This window comes from Phoxinus phoxinus (assembly GCF_949152265.1).
Source record: "Phoxinus phoxinus genome assembly, chromosome: 17".
NCBI classification, from domain to species: Eukaryota; Metazoa; Chordata; class Actinopteri; order Cypriniformes; family Leuciscidae; genus Phoxinus; species Phoxinus phoxinus.
This window is the reverse complement of record NC_136892.1, coordinates 29,411,861-29,428,727: the sequence shown is the minus strand read 5'-3', so window position 1 is coordinate 29,428,727 and position 16,867 is coordinate 29,411,861. Positions and strand designations below refer to the sequence as shown.

At 35.1% G+C, this 16,867-nt stretch overlaps 1 protein-coding gene across 4 annotated transcripts in view; it reads left to right on the top strand.

The window, feature by feature from the left end:
- col27a1a (collagen, type XXVII, alpha 1a) overlaps positions 1-16,867 on the top strand; it is a 96,929-nt gene that overhangs the window by 7,171 nt on the left and 72,891 nt on the right. The window contains exons 1-3 of one of the 4 annotated variants that reach the window (XM_079586339.1): positions 4,732-4,806; positions 5,987-6,097; positions 8,326-8,453. The gene's annotated coding sequence lies outside the window, so the exon portion shown is untranslated. Of the gene's footprint in view, positions 1-4,731; positions 4,807-5,986; positions 6,098-8,291; positions 8,454-16,867 lie in introns of those variants that run through there. The other 3 variants (XM_079586336.1, XM_079586337.1, XM_079586338.1) reach the window with 3 other exon arrangements.

The window sequence follows — 16,867 nt, the reverse complement described above, 5'->3', positions numbered from 1 at the left end:
TAACAAACCAAATAGTAAGCTAAACAGATTTGATTTGAGATTTGAGACTTGATGGCGTATATTTAATCCAAGTATCAGCTTTGTCTCAGACGAGTATACGTGTGTGTATATATATATATATATATATATATATATATATATATATATATATATATATATTATACACACACATTACATACATATACAGGTGAAACTTAAACAATTTGAATATCGTTCAAAAGTTCATTTATTTCAGTAATTCAACTTAAATGGTGAAACTAATATATTATATAGACTCATTAAGATATTTCAAGCCTTTATTTGTTATAATTTTATATATTAGTATGATTATGGCTTACAGCTTATGAAAACCTTTTCACAATATTCTAATTTTGAATTTGGGGTTTTCATAAGCTGTAAGCCATAATCATCAAAATTATAACAAATAAAGGCTTGAAATAACTCACTTTGCATGTAATGAGTCTATATAATATATTAGTTTCACCTTTTAAGTTGAATTACTGAAATGAATGAACTTTTGCACGATATTCAAATTTTTTGAGTTTCACCCGTATAAAAATGCATATACATTTTTATTCATCAAGGATGCATTAAATTGATCAAAAGTGACAGTGAAGACATTTATGTCACAAACGAATCGATTTATATGATTTTAAATGAATGCTGTTCTTTTGAACTTTCTGGTCATCAAAGAATCTGGAAAAAAAAGTATCAAAGTTTCCACAAAAATATGAAACTGTTTTCAACATTGATAATAATCAGAAATGTTTTTTGAGCAACAAATCATCATATTAGAATGATTTCTGAAGGATCATGTGACACTGAAGACTGGAGTAATGATGCTGAAAATACAGCTTTGATCACATGAATAAATGCATACATTAAATATATAGGCTATATAAAAATATATATAAGAATAATATTTCACAACATTACTGTGTTTACTGATTTTTTCATCAAATAAATGCAGCCTTGGTGAGCAGAAGAGAACAGATCTTATACCAACCCCAAACTTTTGAACTGTAGTGTAAATAGGCTAATATGAGAGCTTCAATATATATATATAATGTGGCTGTGATGATAAATGTTTGAGTTCATATTGACTTTTGCTTGTAGACGTCGGAATCTTAGCAAATCTGAGTTGAGATCTGAAAGAGACTTTATGCTCCATTTGATCTCATTATTGTCCAGGAGAAAGAATTGAGACGTTAAAGTGATCTCATTTGTGATGTTTCTTTCGTATGGGATGTCCTCCTGACATGTTGAAGCCTATACAGCAGCTTCTCATCTCCTCATTTCCTCTCTGTGGAGTCACAGTGGCCCGTTGTGGACCTCTACACAGCACGCGTGTGTCTATTTGTCGGTCTCTTCAGGGCGGACTCATTTCTTGCTCTGGGACGGGCGGTTATTTTGGGCTCACAGACTGAGGCGCACTGTGTCACTGCTGAATCTGTATTTACGCTTCTCTGATTGGCCTGTTTTATTTGTGTTTCTCTCACTGCTCAGCTTTATTTGTCGATGTTTGACCGGCTGTGTTTTTGTGTTGGTTTGGCGTGTTGTGTTAGCTTGATTTGTGTTTCCTGCCGTACGGCGAAGAGAAAAAGAGTCGGCCTGTTTATTCAGTCTAAAAGGCAATTATTTTTCAATCCTAAATGAGTTTAGATTCATGAATGTTAATTTGTTCATTCAGATTGATCAAGAGTCACTGCATGTTTTGGAGCGAGCAGATCAGACAAAAAGACATGCAATACTGATGTGTGTGAGGAAAAGTGTGAGACTTAAATGAGCTGAAATTAAACATTCAATCCATTTAAGGAATAATTCACCCAAAAATGTACATTATTTATACTCTAGTGTTATTTATTTTTATGGGATGCAAAATGAGTTAGCAAGAAGAATGACCAGACTGCTCTATTCAAAGCTCCAAAATTATATTGTGTTTTAGCAGTTGGGTTTGGATATAAAAGAGGTGTTTTATTTTGTGTATTTTTGGGAAAGCTACAAGTTTGAAGAGTTTGAAGAGAAAAATAAAGTCATAGTCAGAGGAGAAAACAGAGGTGTGTGTGTTACCATTTCATTTATGGTGTGTTCACACTTGTAGTTCGGTTCTCTTGGTTCTTTTGGTCTTGACAAAAAACAAAACAAATTGTACATTTAGGGTTTGTTCACACTTGGCATGTTTGGTTCGATTAAAACACACCCTGGTGCGATTGCTTTGTTACTGCGGTTCATTTGAATAAGTGTGAACGCTGCCATCTAAACTCTGGTGCCAAACAACCGGACGGAGACCCCTGAAAAGATCGGTCTCAACTAAGAACTCTGGTGTGGCTACCAGACTGAAATATGAACACAACACGGACCAAAGGCATCTAAACGAACTAAAAACAGGAAGATGAGACCCTAAAAAGGACAGAATGCTCCAGCACCTGTTTTTTCTCATCATAGTCGTGATGTTGCCGATCACAGTACAGGCGTCAGAACCACGTCCCCTCGCAGCAGATCTTCGTGTGTGTGTGTGTGTTTGTGTGTGTGTGTGTGTGTGTGTGTGATGGAGGGATTCCTGCTGCTGTTTTGACTCCTTTACACATTTTATAAGCTCTTCACGAGTTCTCAGCAGGTCCGAATACCATCACATGTAGGCTGAGCACATACAACAAGTGCACAGCATTGTTTTGGATGTCCGGTAAGTTCTGTTGCAAAATAAAAGCCGACCAATCAGGTTGTGAACATATCCCTGTGCCTTTAGGTTCTGTATCTTTTGGTTCGGTGTTAAAAATACCAATGTGAACGCTAAAGTGACCAGGATTAAATGTGCATTTTTTTTTTTTTTTGTCTGGACCAACCAAACCAAGCGAACCAAACTAGTGTGAAGACACTGGTTCTATTAGCGTCCACACTTTTTATAACTGAGATAAACAAACAAACAAAAAAACAGCTTTTATGTTTTGCCACAGAACTTCCCAAACATCCAAAAAAAAATGCAGTGTGCTAATGGGCTAAATGTGCTCGTTGAACAGTATGTGTGTACATATGAAGGTATTTTTATCAGCTGAGAACTGTGTCAAAAGAGTGCCGGAGTTACTCACGAATAAACATCTGCTGCAAGAAAACACGCAAGACACCTGTACCAAACTGTAATGGGCAACATCGCGACTATAATGAGAAAAAAACTGGTATGCTTTAGCATTTCAGGGTCGCATCTTATGGCTTCATGTCCTGTTTTGGGTTCGTTTTGATGTCTTTGGTCCATGTTACGTTCATATTTCATTCAAACCGCACCAGAGTTTGTTTGGAAGCGGACCGAGACTCATCTTTTCAGGGGTCTCGGTCCGCTTGTTTGATGGCAGGGTTCAGGGTTCATATGAGCCGCACTAACAGAGCAATCGCACAGAGCTAACAGCTTGTTTTATTTGAAACCAAACCTGACAATTGTGAACAAACTCTTAGTCTCAGATTAGATGAATGCCAGGTAAAGTAGATCAATAGAAGCTACAATATTTCACATAAAAAAATAAAAAGTAAATTATACTTTTATGAAAACAATTGAGTAACTCAACTTAATCTGTGAAATTCACTAAAATGAGACTTAAAGATAGACATATAGATGGGAGATGGATTGATTGATCAGACCAGAGTCACACTCAGTTTCCAGACAGAGACAATCACATGTTTCTGAAAAAGGGACATATTGATGTGATTGTGTGAATGTGGGTCAGAATATGGCCAGAAGTTAGAGACTGAGGGTAATTTGTTTGTTTTGTTTTTTTTGTTGATTTGTTACATCCAGCCAACGAGAGTCTTCCAAGCAGATGTCCATATAAAAAAACACAATTCATGCTCAAATCAGCGTATACGCACATAGCACTTCACATTTCAGAAATATTTCACATTTACACACACACACACACACACACACACACACACACACACACACACACACACACACACACACACACACACACACACACACACACACACAATCACACACTTGAGCACAGTGGCACTTTTCTCTTTTCTCTGCTGTGGAGTTTCCCGTCTGTAAACCACACACACATACTGTATACACACATATGAAGTGAACGATTGTTAAGAATAAGAAACACACACATTTTTTCACGTGTGTTAGGTCACAGAAAGGAAAGACTATAGATCTCACTTTAGATCCACATGAAAAGCTTCATTCAATGACTTTAATGAAAAGAGCAATTCTACATGCGATGCGGCCTCAGAAATCAACTGAAAGACAGCCGACCAAGCTACCATAGTACAGTTTGATTACCATATTCATATACCTTGTTATTTAAATTGTATTACAAGGTAATTCAGTAAATACCACATTATTATTATGGGGCTTAGTTTGTGCAGAACAAATGTAAATCACTTAAATGGTACTGTAAGCTACTTCAAAGAATAATCTGGTAATACCATGGTAACTTTGATATAGACTATACCATAATTCTGAACAATTACCATGGCACCTTCTCCAAAAACATGGTAATATCATGGCATTCAAATTATACTGTAGAAGAAGAATATTATGGTATTACCTATCAAGGTAGTGTCCAAAAACATGCTATTACTATGGTACCACATCCAAAAAGCTATGGTAATGCAATGTCTCTCTCTCTCTCTCTCTCTCTCTCTCTCTCTCTCTCTCTCTCTCTCTCTCTCTCTCTCTCTCTCTCTCTCTCTCTCTCTCTCTCTCTCTCTCTCTCTCTCTCTGTGGCTGTAGTCTGTCATTAGGGTTTTAAAGGGAAGCGTGTGGTTGCTTCCGTAGCGATGGTCATTTGGAGGCGGGAGTGAGCGGTCAGTAATATAGCAGGAGTACAGAGGAGACATGCATATATATAAACATAATTACTACATACGCACCCAGCAAAATATACATCTCACAGCCTACAATTACGCCTCCTTCTATTCAGCTGCGCTCCTCCATCTCTGTCTCAGAGCAGCTGCCAGCGCGTAACAGGAGGGATATTTTCGAGGTTTGATTTAATTTATGAAAGCTGATCCAGTATTTGTGGATTTGTGGGAGGACTAGTTCATTTTGCAGAGTTTATTTTTCCTAGTAACACCTGACACGGTTCGGCCCAAAGACCACAGATAAAAATACAGTAATGCACTAACAAAAAAATACCACAAAGCACCATACTGTGTCCACGGCCTTTTGAACTTGATCCATCTTAATACTGTTTTTTTTTTTTTTTTTTACAAAAAAATGACAAAAGCACATAACAAAACTACCAAAACTTAAACTAAAATGTATTTTTTTACATGCATCTCAGTATTTTTATTTATCATGCTAATATTGTTTTTTTATTGCATGTTGCATGATAATCCCATTTTACATAATCTTATTGTAATTCTATTTTTTTTTAAATATGTCCCATAATACGATTTTTTCTTTGGGGACATGTACTATACTAACACTGTTTTTCTTTTTGTACATGATTGTGCCATAGTAATCTTTGCTGTTTTTTTGCATAGACAGTACAATTCTTTTTAAATATCTGCCATTTAATACTTATACCTCATTTTGCATGATCATGGTACTTTGGAGTACCATGTAAATACCTGGTATGAATATGGCAATCATTCAGTACCATGGTATTCGTCAAAGAACCGTAGTATTATCATGCATCTGTGGTGCTGCTAAAGTACTTGTTTTATAAGGCTGATGAAGAAAGAGTGTTTAGATGGGGTTTTACAAGACTAAAAGATTTTCCCTATTATTGTGTGATGAGATATTTCTACACAGTACTGAACTCCCCTTCATAATGCACTTACACTTTTTGGCCAGAAGGGGCAGCAGCACTCACTCTCAGCATTCACACACTCTGCATGCTTGTATTTGATCGTTTGTGCTTGTCCTGTGAAAGAAAGGTGTGTAGGTGTGTTAGATTACAGCTGTCATCGCGTTGACTGATGGTGAATGAATCCTCACAGACATAACACATCCTATTTCCTTTTTCTTTCTCCGAGCCAGAAGATTTCAGAGATTGTGGAACTGTGGGCAAACCACAGAGACATCATTCACCTGACTGAGAGAGAGAGACTGAAGTAGAGGAGAAAGAGAGAAAGAGCAGGACACATGCAGGTATGAAGAGAGACTGCAACAAGAAAATCAAATGTTTAGCACAAATTAACGTGCAGTTTTTATATATTTTTGTTATGAGAGTAATTGTAATTACTGTTGCGACTAGTTTTATAAGTCATGTCTTTGCTGCACTCAGCAATAATCTGAGATTGGCCAATCAAATCATTCTGCCATCCTTTACTCACCCTCATGTGGTTCAAAATGTATGCTGCTCATACAGCAAAGGCATATTGTGACCAAAAATAACAAAAATGTGCCATAGAAGTAGTCAATTCAACTTATAGGTCTCCAGTCTTCTGAAAGCTTGAATCTTTGTGTGAGGAACAAGGAAAAAGTTCACAATTTTAGTCACTTTAATTTGAATTATTCACTGAAATCCATATTTACATTTACATTTATGCATTGAAGGTATTCGATTAGTTCATGCATTACCTGATGGGAATTAAACCCATGATCTTGGATTTGCTAATCTTAACCCTTGATGTTCCTCACTTTGAATAAATGCATCTGCTAAATGAATGAATGCAATGTAAATTACATCTAAAGTTGAATTATGTGAATTATGCATAAATGCGAATGAGATTTGAGAGCTAGAGTGAAGGATGATATACATTTGCAGTGAATAATAACCTGAATATAGTGTGCAAGTTGTATTGGAAGGACATGAAGGTGAGTGAACGATGGCAGAATAATAATTGTATGACTGATCTGTAGGGTTTGGGACTGTTTGTGAATGTTTAGCATTAATCATATCAGTGGCACTTGGCAGTGAAAGTGAAATAATCTGGTGCACAGATCTAGTCAAAATGAAGTGATTATCTTTTGTTTTGTACAACATCAAAGATGTCTGTAACCAATTAACATCATGCAGCAGTCATTCTGATTCTGAACCCACTAGAAAACGCATTACACATGGCTCAATATTATTCATTAGAGTTCATGGTGGTATCAATCACAATCCAAACTCTATAAAACCAAGCCATGTTCACACACATAACCAAACCATATTCATTCAGAACTTTACAACCACGAAACAGATTCTGTCATATTATAGTGTCATGTCAAGGACAATGTACTTTCACATGTAACTCACCAAAAAAAAAAAAAAAAAAGTTTTTGCCATTCAGTCAGATATTTTTTTCTTGTACCCCTATTATGCTACTTTAAAGGTTCCTTATTTTGTTTTAGAGTCAACAAGTTTATATGCATCAAATGTCAAAACATAAAAAACACTTTCATTGCACATTACCACATATTTCACTGATTGTCAAACGACTCATTAGTTGAATCAGTCTCTCTAAGACTGATGTCATCTTTTTTTCTTTTTCTTTTTTTTTACACATTACTTATCCTTTTTTTTGTACTTTTTTGTTATTTATATTTATTTACATTTTAAGTAACAATACCCTCAAAAAATAAATATATTTGTATATATACACAGTAGCTGCCAAAATTGATTGGTTTGGTGATTTGTTTTAATGACCCTACAAGTTTGATTAAAACATCATCAAAATATTACGAACATATTTAATATTTTTACATATTTTAAATATGACGGAAGAACAAAACACTAAACAAGAAAAAAAGAATAGAAAAAACAAAAAGCTCACAGGATAAAGCATACAGTACATTGATTACAACATCATTAGTTATTCATATTTCATTGGTTCTCTCTTGTTTTTGCATGCATTCATAATTTCTTTGTATGACAGCCTGGCCAAAAAATGATGTCTGCACAATTTGTCATGTTTTATTGCGTTATCTCAAATAAAACGATTGACTCCAAGCACAACTGTGCAATATGCTTACACAATCTTTACCAAATTTTATTTAATTTATCGAATATTTATTCGGCTATCAGGGAATTTTCATTCCTTGGGTGAATTGTTATTTTAAGCATTTAATTTAATTAAATTTTTTAGGTATGTGTTTATGCATGTGTGTGAGAAAGTAGAATCTGTTCAGCATGTATTCCTAAAGGTCAGACTCTAATCCATCATTATCTTTTATATGCAACGAGTGTGTGTGTTTGCCTCATTCACATTCCTCTGTGTGAATGACAATCACTCCTTTTTATGACAAACAACCAAAGGAGGAGTGCAGGCTCTTAAATGTATACGAGGTCAACTTTCTCTCTGTCTCTTCACCCCCCCCACCCAGCTCATTCCTGTCTCTGATTCTGTCTGTCTCCCAGTCTGTACTTAAGAGATTTCTGAGGCTTTTTACAGACGACAGCAGCCACAATCACACAGCAGTAACTGCACTTGGAGACAGCCAGAGATAATCATGGAAATGTGTGTGACATACTAACAAGAGAAGAAGAACATGCAGAATGAGCCTGAGAGAGAGCAGAGAGGTACAGAGAGGCATGATCTCATCAAAACGGTGTATACACACATAACTACCTAGCTTTTTAAACAAGAAAATAACATAGATTATATTGCTTCAGATAAAGGTAATTATGAGGTTATAGACAAACCTCCACTTTAACATAACACGTTTCATTTTCAGAATAAGAAATATTATTTACGCGATATTTTATTACATTTCACATTAACCATACATCACTATTATTTTTGTGTTGTGTGCAATTCGTAACCTTGCTACAAACATATATATATATATTTATTAATTTATTATAGCCGACCATCTCTTTATGTATTTTCATAAACCTCAGCTACAAAAATTCATACATTATTAATGTTCCCAAGTTTACCATTCAAAACATCATAGCAGCTCCTTTACAATTTGGCTATGTTCAGGACAATGATTTATGTCATTTTTTTAAATAATTAATCACTCGAAATTAACATAGTTTGTTTATTTATTTATTTATTTTAGCCAAACATCTCTGTTATGTATGTTCTCAAACCTCTGTGAGTAATTAGTAACGGTTTGTGCTACAAAACAATTGTATATGAATGTTTACAACACCCTAGAAACTTTAAAGCGTCCCGTCCAGTGATCCGCCACAACACCCTGGCATCAGGGTCTGCACAGCTAGGCACAGATCACATTCTTCATCATAAAATGTCAAATCCAGTTTAATTGAGGTTTTATTTGAACCTTTTTCCTAAATGGGGGTTATATTTAGCAACTTTCTGGAGACATTTCTCTGCAAAATTATCCCCAGAGTATAACTAGCTTAAACACACATACATAAACACAAGCTATGATAATTACACAGGCTAAAAAGCATCTCCGTCTGAAACACCTTTCTTCATAATCCAGATATGGTCGTGACTGCTGTTCCACGGACACACTCGCGCACACACTAAATACAGCTTTCTGCAAACAAAATGGTTATTTTTTGTTTACAAGTTTGACTTCATTTTAATGTGTATACAAATATAATATTTGCATGCCTGCATGTGTATCTGTTCCCGGTTTTTGCCCGAAACGTAGGAGGATGGCACAGAGACCTGGCATGAAGCATTTCGCCAAACCACAAGTAAACACGAGCTGCGAATAGCTTGAGACGCAGCACGTGTGTGTGTGTGTGTGTGTTTGTCAGGGTCCCCGCGGATCCTTAAAAAGTATTAAAAGGTCTTAAATTCGATATTTAAAATTTAAGGCCTTAAAAAGTCTTAAATTCTTATTTTTACTTATGAAAAGTCTTATTTTTACCTATGAAAGGTCTTAAATTTTAGATGACACTTTGACGACGTATCTAAATGCTTTCCAAATGAAAACTATCTAATTAGCGTACGTATTATTTTTATTCTATCTTTGTGGATTTGCTTGTTCACGTGACAATTCGCGTCATTTACGGCAGCGTATTAGCCTGCGTCTGTCTCCTGCACGCGAGAGGAGAGGAGAGGATAAGAGAACGAGTAAATGTCAGTTCAATAGTAAGTTCATTCTTTGTGTTTAGGATTGTCTATGAACTATGATGATATTGTAATCATTGTTTAAACTACGTACGAGGCACCGCGAGTGCGAGCTGACATCGCGTTTGTCTCTCATGCTTGCTTTTACTGCGTGATGTGTCAGTGCAGTTATAGATATGTCCCCCAAAAACTTGTCTTATATTTCTATCATATTAGGTTGTTATATTAGAATATCACGAGCAAGAGTGCCGTTTTCCTGTGCACAATTGCAAATGTGCTATTTATTTTATACAACAGTTAAATTAACAATAAAGTTAACATTGTGTGTTACTTTTTATATTGTCAATATTGTTTGTTTCCCCCTTTATTTCGCCGACGAGAATTTCATAATGAAACTAGTCCAACAGACAGCGATTCTTTTTTTAAAACTGAAATCCGCGTTTTGAACGAATCATTTGATTCAATGAATGAATCGGCCGTTTGAACAAATCGGTTGAATAAAACTCCAACAACTCGCTTATTAAGACAGTGACTTACTGCCACCTACTGGCGGGTTTAGTTGCATATTTAAAGTACTCTTTAATTAAAATGTTAAAATTATGAATAATTTCATATTTAAATATTGAATAGCTTTATTTATGCAATTGCAAATTAAGTGTAAATATAGTAATGCCAGTCCGGATGCCGTTTCTGTGTCACCTCTGCACTGCAAGGATGGATTTTAATTTAATTATTTAATTTGACAGTGGTACGGTCTTATTCTAATGGAATTTAATTTGAATGTTAGAATTTGACATAAAAGGTGATGCATACCTCTAAATACGTTTAGAAATAATTTCCATATTTAGAAAATATCGAGATATATTTTTGTTAATATTGCACACCCCTAATGTACGGTATTAATTTTGATTTCTTCAGGTCTTAAAAAGGTCTTAAAAAGCCTTAAATTTTACTTTAAAAAATGTGCAGATACCCTGGTTTGTGAGTGAGTGAACGAGTGCTGCTGGGTACGAAGGCCTTAGGTACTTCATTTCCTGTGTAAATGTACGGTATGGGTAAACATTCCTCTTACTGACCAGCTGTGCTAGTCTAATGCCCACGGGTCGGAGAGACTGCTAGGTTTGACCAACCTAAAGGCCTCCTTTCAATTCACCATGCAAAATCTGCACCTCCTTCCTGCATTTCTGCACTGCAGCTCCAGAGCTCAGTCTAGCTTCCCGTCCGACACACACAGATCTGCCTCTTATGGCACTCCATACACTAACAGTTACTAGAAAACATCTGTTACAATGAGTACTGTAGAAATAATCACATTTAAATGTGCTTGATACAAAATGTAAAAAAAAAAGAAAAGTGAATTTTCTTTTAAGAAGTGCATAAATTGTGATGAAATAAATGTATTTAAAGGAACGCGCCGACTTTTTGGGACTTTGGCTTATTCACCATATCCCCCAGAGTTAGATAAGTCCATACATACCCTTCTCATCTCCGTGCGTGCCGTAACTGTCTGACGCACCCACCGCTAGCCTAGCTTAGCACAAAGACTGGAGGTAAATGGCTTCAGCTAGCATACTGCTCCCAATAAGTGACAAAATAACGCCAACATTTTCCTATTTACATGTTGTGATTTGTATAGTCACAGCGTGTACAAATAAAAAGGTCACATGAGACACAGATATCTTCTAACCGTAATATATCAGTTGGGTTAGAAGAACTGTTGCCAAACATAATAATCACTGCAATTATGATCAGTCATAGACTCCAAGACTCCGACTTTAAATCCGAACAGTGACTTTTTGTTTTTGGCCGGGCAGTGTATATAAAAGATTAATAATAATAACTGTTCCCTGTCAAATTAAATATGAATATTTAAGAAAAAAATATGTAATAATAATAATTTTATTATAAAATTGTATGTAATTTTTTTATTAAAATTACAGTTCTAATATTTATGGCTGTCTTAATTTCTTAATTTTCACAAAATAAACCATTGAGCTTTCATTTTGGTGGAAAACCGCAGGGAGGCGTTTTTTTCTCATTGACAACAGCTGCTTATAAGCACTTCTCATTACAAGTATGGGGAGGTTGTGTGGTGCATATTGCGATCCCAAATTCACGTTATTAGTTTAGGTGGTTTGTTTTTTATAACACTAAGCCATATTGGGATTTCAGTTTTGATTAATCACTATACTTTCTTTTTTGTATTTCTATTGTGCTTTTTACTATTTTTAAACCTTTTTTTTTTTTTTTTTGCGATAGGCCTGTTCAGTTTTTTCACATTAATTGCAACTTTGATTGCAACAAAAAAAAATTTAGTTACCAAAATATTATTGTTGCCAAGGTACCAAACCACAAAATATTTTTTACTATAAAAAGTTTAGCTAAAACCGTTGTGGCCTGTTTGCTGTATCCTGCTAGAAAGTGCCAGGTCTATAGAAAGTTGTAGGAACAGGATTATATGGCTAAATTGCCAAAGTCGCTGATATGTAAAAGTGCCTGAAATGTATTTTATTGCTAGTATTAAAGCACAGAGCAGCAGCGGAGGATGACTTCAGTGTGTTGCCGGCAGGGCCAGATCTTCCTCGGCTCGTGCAGCTCTGCAGTGACCCTTAGAGCTAATTATACTAAACATGATGCTTTCAAAGATATCTAAAGATACTTATTCTTCACACTTAAGGCAATCCCAGAATGAGTTGAATGAAATATGCTTATAAAATATACTCTTAAAATGAAAGGTTCTTTAGTGGAATCAATGGTTCCATTAAGAACTTTGAACATCAATGGAACCATTCCATTGCACAACAAGGTTCTTTATAGAGAAAAAAAGGTTCTTTAGATTATTTAAATATTCTTCAAACTAAGGAAAACATGTTTTTTTTTTGTCAAAATATTTTATCCAGTATTTGTGTGTGCTATGTATTTTTTTTGTCAGTTGAGTCTTTTGTGTGCTTGACAATGAGAAACTGTTCTTGTAGTGGTAATATAGCGTTTCAAATCAGCAAGGTTACTAGGTTTTTGGTAACAATGCTAATTTATGCTGTTTTATTTGCATTATAATTGCCTATAATAGCTCATAAAGAAATCCATATAGCAATTAACAATACTGAATTCCAATAGTCATAGCTATGGAGTTTTATTGAAAAGAATACAAGACTTCTGTGCGTCTTACGTAAGAACCAATGAAACAGCGCACTAGTGTGCCAGCGCTATAATCACCTAATCTCGGTCCAGCCCCACCTTGGACACACTCACTCTTTCTTACATCATATAAAACGTCCTGTATGCTGGCCAGGGGAAATGAAATGTTTATTCCTTCTTCCCCAGGGGCAGGAGTGTGTGTGTGTGAGATATATTAGTCCATCCCTTCTCTCCGTCAGTCATTTATTAGTGAAATGAAGTGTTGTAAGATTAGATGGGTGATAATAGACAGGTGTGTGTGTGTGTGTGTGTTTGTGTGTGTGTGTGTGTGTGTGTGTGTGTGTGTTGCATGCATATGTGTGTGTACATGTATAGAATTTACTATAGTGTAGATTTACCAAAAGTAAATCACATGGTTTAAAGGGAAATCTACTCATTTCCTGCTGCCACAAGACAGATGAAGAGAACTGGCCAGAACGTTAAACACACACACACACACACACACACACACACACACACACACACACACACACACACACACACACACACACACACACACACACACACACACACACACACACACACACACACACACACACACACACGAATCGCCATGTAACCCTTCAATTGTCACCAAGGGTCAGGAAAATAACTGATTAACCATACAGGACAGAAATCCTCTTAATTAGTATTGTAATATTAGTTTTTTTTTAATGGGTCAAGGATGTCCAAGATGATTAGAAAGAATAGTAAGTTAAGTTGGTTGCGAGAAAATACATCTTAAAAACATAAACAAGTTATATTTCACCTCAAAAATTAAAATAATAATTTGCATTCTAATTAATAAATATATATATATATTGTTTACCTCAAAGATAAAATGTGGAAAAAAATGCTTAATGGTCTAAAAAAAAAATCTCAATGATCCTAAAATAGACTTCTATAGCAATCCTTAATTTTATTTTGTTTTAATTTTTAATTTATTTATAATTTTATTTTAAAATGTGAGCTGGACCATGTTTCTGTGACACTCACCCAAAATTGTTTCAAAAACATTTTTTCCATAAAAAAAGTATTTTATGTTATAAACATATGTCACACTCACAGATAGATGCAGACAAGACAATATATATATATATTATTGTTATAAAAAAATGTTTTTTAGCATTAAACATACATTCAAACCATGTTCATCAGTAAAGAGGTTTATTAAGATCATTATAAATCAGATTTTTACAGTCTTAGCATCACGTCATTGACCCATATACATTTATAATTCTGATAATAGTAGCCTAATGGCCTTCAAAATCACAGTTTTCTTCACAATGTTCCCTTGTGCTGCACTGATTTTCTAAAGTGTGTGTGTTGAAGAGACAGACAGAGGCAAGATTATGGTGATTTAGGGTCATAATGACGAAGGCAAATATTTGTTCGGTCCGTATGAAAAGAGCTGAATGAAGTCTTACACTGCCGGCATTACAGGAATCTAGGAAGAGAGAGAACAAGGAAAGAAGCCATCGGAAAGAAAGGAATGTGGGCGGGAGGAAGCAATAGAAAGTGTGGAGAAAGGAGAGATATTTATCAAGAGGGATAACATGTATGTTTTATTATTAATTAATATGGGATGTATCCCTCTAGTGGCCTGTCATGTAATTGCATTTGGCAATCATTCAGTTTTAAACTGGATAACTGCTAGAAATGTTCCTATTTGCAGAGAAAATGTTTACTGTGTGTTCATGAATATTCAAAAATGCCTCTTGAAAACTTCCATCCACGACAGGAAAAGAAACAAGCTGTAGAAATGAGTATAGCGCCAATGCTGAGTCAGAAATCACTAGCATACTGCTTTCCACATATTTCAAAATCTATTTTATCTTCTACTTTCTAATTTCATGTTTAACTCAGTGTGTTAGTATTTTTCTTTGTGATTATTTGTGAAAATTCTTTCAAAGGAAACTACACAAAAAAAAATTCCCCAGTGTACACTGTTTTTTTAAACCTCATTTTTGCCACTTTTTTAATTCAGCAAGTGGCATTCAGTTATCATCTCATGAATAAATAATTACATATTTTGCATATGTGCTCCAATTTGGTGTAAAATGTCATAACTAATGGGAGTCCAAGCAAATTATGTGTCAAGCATATAACAACAGATGATATTGCTTCCAGTTCAGTCTTCAAACTGGCAAAGTACATTGCACTGTGAGATACACATCTTCTAAAAGGTGTGTGTGTGTGTGTGTGTGTGTGTGCTGAGAGATTAGCGTGACTGGACTTCATGAAGCTCCGCCTCTTGCACGTCACTCTTCCCAGCATGCCTCACTGTGGCTGATTTTACAGCATAGTAAATGAACATATAGAAGTTTAAAGCATGTGAAGATCTCTAAATGAGAGACTACACTCATGCCGGTCCGAGAATTGTCTCATCTTTCCTGCGTACAGTGTTAAACGTTTTATTATCTGGTGCCGGAGCACTTAAAAAGCTGTTATGCGTGACCCAAAACAAGGAGTTTATAGTGGAGAATGTCTAACTTATCTGGCCCTTAAGCTGAGCTTTAAAACTTCCAGTTGTGTAGACCAAACATGAGGTCTGTAATTCAGCAACAATAAAATCAAGACTTTCCAATGACGTCCAGAGTTTGGATGTGTGTGTATTTACTAATCGATTTATTCTGGGTGCTTATTCATATCCAACTTCAAATCAAATTCATATCAAATTATTCATATCCAACTTCAGCACGTACATTAGTGTTCAAAAGTTTGGGGTCGATACGTGTTTTAATTTTTTTCTTCATATTTTTGAAAAGAAGTCTCACGAAGGCTGCATTTTTTTTGGTCAAACATACAGTAAAAACAGTGATATTGTGAAATATTATTACAATTTAAAATAACGGTTTTCTCTTTTAATATATTTTAAAATGTAATTTATTCCTGCGATCAAATCTGTATTTTCAGCATCATTACTCCAGTCTTCAGTGTCACATGATCCTTCAGAAATCATTCTAATATGATGATTTGCTGCTCAAGTAACATTTCTGATTATTATTAATGTTAAAAACAGTTGTGCTGCTTCATATTTTTGTGAAAATTAAAAAAAAATTATGATTCTTTGATGAATAGAAAGTTCAAAAGAACAGTATTAATTTGAAATAGAAAATGTTTGTAACATTTTAAACGTCTTCACTGTCACTTTTGAAAAATGTAATGCATCCTTGCTGAATAAAAGTATGTATTTAATCTATGGGCAGAAATTCATAGCCTTGCATTGCACATGGAAAAACCACTTACATTTGTTTCAGAAAATGTATACTATGTGTGTGTTTAACAGGCGGAATTTCACAGCATACAAGTTATCCTATGATCCTCTCTCACAGTCAAGTGAAAGCAAATTTCTGCATGTTAAATACATACACACACAGGCCTACGTTATGCAAACACACACGTATCTCTGCGCAGGTGAACTTTACATTCATAAGCACAACATAATTTGTGTGTTTCTTTGATTTAACCGCAGGATAAAATGTGGAAGTGTGTGCACTTCAGTGATAATGTCAGTTATTTTATTTCTAATTATGTCTCGGTCTCTCTCAGACACACTTATTTTTGTCCATACTGGAACTCGTGCTGTTAAATGCTAGTTTGTGTTTCTTTTGTCTACTAAGAAAAAACATGAAATTACTATGTGACAGACGCAAACACACACCCATAGACCCAAGACAACTCGCAACGAAAAATATCATCACAATTGTTTCTCCTAGACAGCATTGCATGTTTCCTACAACTTAGATGTTTCTACTGAGAC